The sequence below is a fragment of the Choristoneura fumiferana genome, chromosome 6 (genome assembly GCF_025370935.1).
Source record: "Choristoneura fumiferana chromosome 6, NRCan_CFum_1, whole genome shotgun sequence".
In the NCBI taxonomy this organism is placed as follows: domain Eukaryota; kingdom Metazoa; phylum Arthropoda; class Insecta; order Lepidoptera; family Tortricidae; genus Choristoneura; species Choristoneura fumiferana.
The window spans coordinates 3,821,139-3,828,320 of record NC_133477.1 but is presented as its reverse complement, the minus strand read 5'-3'; positions in this window follow the sequence as shown (position 1 = coordinate 3,828,320).

Sequence of the window (7,182 nt, the reverse complement as noted above, 5' to 3'; positions counted from 1 at the left end):
AGTAATATTGTGTTTAAGTATATATACAAACCTGTGGTAAATGTGTTAAAAAGTCAGATAATCATTTGTTGTGGACCCAATAGAAAGTTTCGAATGTAGTTACGAAATTACGGATTTCCTCACAAAATTATCGTAAGTTTTCCTGGACGTCATATAATTTTGGATAATAATTTCTTAACAAAACTGTTTTTTGTCAATTTCATTTTTATAGTATTTCTGCGTTTTGATTTATTTCTCCATTAAAGTTTTTTGCTCCCCGCTTAAATTTCAGGACGGAACAACTTTTTGAGAAATAGGTAGGTTCTCTCTATTGGAGCCTCCCCTCTACACGTCATACATTATTACAGTAGTGTCCTACAGTATTTTCTGTGTAGTTAGTCTTTTTTTGGATTCTGTGATTTTGGTTGATGTATTGTTTGTGTTTAGTGATAACTTCAAGGGTTCCGTAGCTAAAATGGCAAAAACGGAACCCTTATTGTTTCGCCATGTCTGTCTGTCTTTCGTCCCATGCGACGAAAAAGGTTGTATGATAATAAATGACCAAATTGATTTTATTGTTTTGTTTTATTAAGGTATTCTCCAGCTTCATTTCTGTATATAAATTATTTCTCAAATCCAAGTACTTTTTGAGATTTCAACCCCTAAAAAAGTTCCATGTGATATGAGCTCGACGTAAAAAGTTATACATCTCGATAGAACTTTACACGCCGGTCGCCTCGCCCCGCGGAGTGGCGCGTGCGGGGTTCTATCGTCAGTCGTCACCGGTCTTCGCGGGAGATGACACGCTTTATTACTTTATGTTATTTTGCACGTTTTCTTTGGTGTGGGTTTCTTTATATTTTATGTTAAGTTTGTGGGGCATGAATTTAACTCCTAATAAAACGAATCGTCGCTCGAGACGACTTATAAACTTGGCACTAGACCAACGAATCAACGAAGTACAAGTGAAATTAATGATTTAATTACAAATGGTCCAACAGAGGATAGTCATCATGGTTCAGAAAGACGTAATTAGCTATTTCTTCTATTTAAAAAATAATAGTGAGTGTGTTTTTATGTTTTTACGGTTTAAGTGCTTCTGCCGTTAGATTCCGGAGTAAAAGGTAGCATATTACCTCTTAGAACTTTATTTATAGTAAATCAATATAAATTGGAAAAAAAATATTCGTAACGTATTATGATTTTAGCAATAAAAGTTTTATATAGATTTCACGATCAGAAAAAGTTTTAATAAGCACGATGTATATAGTTATGTACCATTAATCGATGGAAACTAGATAGAATTTCAGAGTTGTAAGAGCACTTGTAACCATTTACGCCGGAACAGACACGCGTTGTCGAGTTCACTTGTGCATATGTCACCTTCTTCTACGGAACTCATTTAAGTTAACACCGTTTACGTCTCAAATTTTATATTCTATTTATTTTTATGGAATAAAATATCATACATACATACATATACGTGACGCTTTATTCCCTGTATGGTAGGCAGAGACAATAGAGCGCCATACGCTTCTATTCTGACATAGTTCTCTCGCTTCATCCACATTCATCACTCCTCATACATGCTCGACGCTTTCGGGTACTTCTAACCTATATAGCCTCTCTTCAATATGCCGCCGATCTGGTCGGTGTACGTTTTACGAGGATAATATAATAAACTAATGCCCCAGTCATATCTTCTGCAAATGTAGAAACATCACACAGTACGGAATCATGTTTGTATGTATGTAAACTCTTTATTGCACATAAAAATAAAATACAAATACACAGAGAGGAGAAAAAGGCGAGCTATTGATCTAGAGCGTGATGCGATGTAAAATCTAGGTAAAGAAAGTAGTGTCGCCGTTCAACCCGTCACTTTCTGTAGGCACATCGCCAATATTGGAACCATCGCCTACAAGACTGACGCCTATAAATGAAATTTCTGATACCGAAACGGTTACTCTAACTCTAATTATGTCGCAAGTATCGTCTCGAACGCAGGCTCGATGACTTCCAGCCACCTGAACAAGCCGGGTTCCAAATAGTACCGTAGACCGCATACATACGCTGCGGCAAGTCATACAGAATACCGAAGAGTATAACTTGTCACTATGTCTAGCGTTTGTGGATTACGAGAAAGCCTTTAATTCGGTCGAAACGTGAGCGGTGCTTGAGTTTCTCCAGCGATACCGTTGACTATTGGTATATCGAAGTGTTAAAGTGTTTGTATAACAACGCCACTATGTCGGTCCGAGTACACGAACAGAATTCGAATGCGATTCCTTTGAAAATAGGCGTAAGATACGTAGATGTCATATCTCTGAAACTGTTTACTGCCGCTTTCGAAGACGCCTTCAAGCTTCTGGAATGGAAAGGACTAGGCATCTCACCGGCGAACACATCACTCACCTTCGGTTTGCCGACGATATCGTGGTTATGGCAAAGTCGATGGAAGAACTCAGTACGCTACTCGAAAACCTCAATCGAGTGTCAAGAACAGGTGTCTACTCTATTTTGGTTGAGAATTCGGTTCTTGAAGTTGTAGACGCATATATACATAGGAAAACCGTCAAATTAGGTAAGTTCAACTTCGAGAAGATTGACCAATCGTCGAATCCAACACAGATGGGCACCGTTTGGAAAACTCAGCAATGTCTTTTCGTTCAAAATTCCTCAGTGCCTTAAGACGAAAGTCTTTTTAACCAATGTGTGTTGCCAGTGATGACAATACATATGGATCGGAGACGTGGTGCTTCACTATAGCTCTTATAAATAGGCTCAGAGTTGCTCAGCGAGCTATGGAGACAGCTATGCTCGGGATTTCTCTACGAGATTGAATTAGAAATGAGGAGATATGTAGAAGAACAAGGGTCACCATTATCGACATGGCCAAACAAATTAGCTCGTTGAAGTCGTGGCAATAGGCAGGCCATTATAGGATGGAGAACGTATGGCTGTTGGGGCCGAAAAGTTCCAACGAGATGGAAGGATGACCTAGTTAAAGCGGCGGGTTCGCGGTGGATGCAACTAGAGGGCTATGGGGGAGGCCTATGTCCAAGAGTGGACATCCTGCGGATGTGATGATCACGATGATGATGAAATACATTACTTTTAAAACTTTTTATATAATTTTCATGTGCGATCATAACAAACAAGCACAAGGAACAAGTGTCATATGTGAGTACCTAATGGGCAATGTCGTTTGTAATAAGCATTAATTATTATTTATTTCGTCATTGCGAATAATCACGTACAGTCGAGTTCATAACATGTGAGCAAATATTTGATAAAAAATATCTGAACATGACTATTGCTAACGGCGTAGAAGATAGATAGATAGATAGTCACATGTTGTTAAAAAATTATCAAAATATCCGAGGAATAAAGTTTCATATGCCTATAGACCTCGGTTCACAAAGTCAAACTCCGACAAAGATAGTTCTATATTCTCTTAACACCGAATTTTTGGCTGTGCGTTCCCACGAAAACAATTACATATTACTTTAAGACCCAGAATTCCTTGAAAGCCTTAACATTTAAAAAAGATTGCTACTAAAAAGTAATCCTGACAACTCTAGTAAAAACTATACTTAATTGCATTGACGAATTCTTATTACTTACAAAGCTATAATCAAATTAAAATAAGCGAAAATTCAAATGCCCCTAGTGAAAAGTAACAATTTTGCAGAAGTGACTTTATTCGTCGGATGGGACGATTTGTTGTTGGACCCAATAGAAAGTTTCGATGTAGTTACGAAATTACGATTTTTCCTCACAAAATTATCGTGAAGTTTTCCTGACGTCAATAAATTTTGGATAATAATTTCTTAACAAACTGTTTTTTGTCAATTTCATTTTTAATAGTATTTCTGCGTTTTGATTTATTTCTCCATTAAGTTTTTGCTCCCCGCTTAAATTTCAGGACGGAACAACTTTTTGAGAAATAGGTAGTTCTCTCTATTGGAGCCTCCCCTCTACCACAGTATATTAATTACAGTAGTGTCCTACAGTATTTTCTGTGTAGTTAGTCTTTTTTGGATTCTGTGATTTTAGGTTGATGTATTGTTTGTGTTTAGTGATAACTTCAAGGGTTCCGTAGCTAAAATGGCAAAAACGGAACCCTTATTGTTTCGCCATGTCTGTCTGTCTGTCTGTCCATCCGCGGCTTTGCAGAGATATCTCAGTGCTAGAAAACTGTAATTTTGTACGAATATATGTAGCAACTATGCCGACAAATGGTGAAAATATTTTTAGGGTACCTCCCATAGACGTAAAGAGGGGGGGGGGGAATGATTTTTTTCTCAACTAACCCTTTAGTGCGGTATCGTCGGATAGTTCTTTTAAAATGACCTATTAAGATGTTGTGAAGACGATTTTTCGATTCAATCTTTTTTAAAGTATAAGTTTTCGTTCAAATCGAGCGTCCACCCTCCCCCCCCCTCTAAAAGCTAAACTTTTGAAAAAAAAACATGATGGTACTAAGTATATCAATCTTACAAGGAAAACTATATCGGCTAAGTTTGCTGGAGAACCGATTTTGATGAAAAACTTCCCTACGTTTCCAGAAGCCTTTGGCTTGTCGACGTTAGAGGAAAAAATGATAAATATTTTACCCTACATGCATAATTATTTCAAATACTACCTAAGTAAACGACGGCGAGGTAAGAATACCAGTTTCTTAAAAAAGATCAAAGATTCATGCTTTCATGAATTAAAACCTAAAACTTTTTATTCAAGAGACCTGTGCTTGGTATAGCGGGGCATTCTTTAGGATTTTTGTTGTGTTTCGGCGTGGAGAGTAACACAGCCGGTGAAATTACTGGCACTTGAGGTATCCCATCTTGGGCATCTAGGTTGGCAGCTCATCTGCAATACCCCCTGGTGTCGCAGATGTTTATGGGCGGTGGTGATCTCTTACCATCAGGAGACCCACTTGCTCGTTCGCCATTCAGTCGAACAAAAAATAAATTAAAAAGGCAGAAAGGACGATGGTGAAAGACTGATAATTTAGTCAAATAAAAAAATATTTCTTACCAGGCAGACGAGGGTAAACAGCTTCAGGGAAATCATGTGGTTTCTTGACGATTTCGAATGGCTGTCCCTCGATTATTGAGGCTATATATACCAAATGTATGCCAATATTTGGCAAGAATACAACTGTTTTAATAACCCCTATTTGCACTTCTCACGTTGCACGATGACGGCCGTGCATTGTGGTTCATCTTGTATTTATTTCCAGATTATCCATATCCATATTAATATTATAAATGCGTGTGTTTGTGGGTTTGTCCGTCTTCCACGCCGTAACGGCGCGACGGATCGACGTGATTTTTGGCATAGAGATAGTTTATGGGCCCGAGAGTGACATAGGTTACTTTTTATCCCGGAAAAATGCACAGTTCTCGAGGGGACAGCGCGCGATTACCGAATACCACGCCATTCAAGTCAAAACGGAGCGATGGATCGACGTGTTTTTTTATGTGGAGATAGTTGATGGTCCGGAGAGTGACATAGGCCACTTTTTGTCTCTTTCTAACCCCCCACCCCCTAAAATAGGGGGTGGAAGTTTTTATGGAGCTGTCCGCAGTTTTTAAGGTAGAAAGCTAAACATTGGTAACTATGCGGACTCTTTGATACTAACGAAAAATACGTGCATCAATTGTTTTTGGAAATCTGGTCCCACCCCCAAAAATAGGGGGTGATAGTTTGTATGGGACTTTCTTCAGTTTTCTAGGTAGAATCTGAAAATTGGTATAAGTACAGACTCTTTGTAATCCTTAGGGGAAAGTGAGTTTGTAGGCCCTCCGGACAGCTAAGGAGTGGAACGCCCTGTCTGCGTCTGTGTTCCCTACAATACTGTTGCTACAATATGGCCGTTTTAAAATCTAGGGTCAAGGGCATTTATTTGGCAAGTGTGCTCCATCTTAGTACACATCATCACTTGCCATCAGTCGTGATTGTGGCCAAACGCAAGCCTAGTTCTGTGTATAAAATAATAGTAAATTGTGTCTTAAGGGCGGTAAATAAGGAATTACGAACGAGAGTCTATTAGAGGCCCGAAGTCGAAGACTGAGGGCTTTGATGAGCCAATGTTCGTAATTCTAGTACTGCCCGTGTGACATACAATGTTTTTCATCAAAATTGCGAGTAAAATTTTATATTTGTAAAAGAAAATATATAATTATTACAAATATTGGCGATACTTTAGGCTGCGCTCTTGGCAGTGCCGCCCTCCACCTCCCGCAGCATGTGCCTGACGCGCGTGTGCATGTGGGCCCTCTGCTGCGCGAGCTGACTCATTGACCGACCTTGGGCTTCATGACAAGAAAATTAGTACGGGCAATGACTCATTTATCGACCCCGGGCTTCATGACAAGAAAATGTGATGAAAAATAAGAAATGTTCGTTTACTTGTAAAATCAACTTAACAGTGACAGCTTAGATGAATGATTGGTCTCGCGCGCTCGCTCGACTAGATAGCGCCGGCGAACTTGTCAAATGCGGCAACAACCCGAGCCCGAGGCGAGTCAGTCGCGTTGCAAACTGCGTAGGTGCATGTACCGAATGTTTCGTTAAATTTTGGTCATAAACCGAAGTAAAATGCCAGTTTGCGCAGTGAAACTGTGTAAAAATAATACTACAAGAAATAAGAAGGACACTGGGATCACATACCATCAGTAAATATCGTATAATTTTGAAATCGATACCTCCTACGTATACTGGTACAAGTGACAAATTTCTGATTTTTAGTTTTTTGCAATTTTGTCATTAATATTTCCTTATTTACCTACCACAAAAAATTTGGACGGATATTCCTATTAGTTTTGGAAATAAAGTGACGTATATGAATGCATCTAACACCGTTTTGCTAATCGGTACAACGTATACTGAGGCAACCGACATGCACCACTATACGCGGCACCGATATTGTCGCGGGGCCGGGGAAGTCGAGTGTAACTGGCAGTTGCCTCAGTGTACGCGCTAGCCGTCGCTGCGTGCGGACCGTTTAAACTGTTCTACGAGCACATAATTTGATAGTATACATAAAAAAAAACATGTTTTGGTTTGGCAAGACCACAATAGCCGTATTTCTCATAGACAGTCATGGAAACTAAATCCAATGTGAAACCTTTTCGTGATCTATTTCGCTATGATTTCTTTGGCCAATGTATGGGATGTCAACATAACATTGGTAGT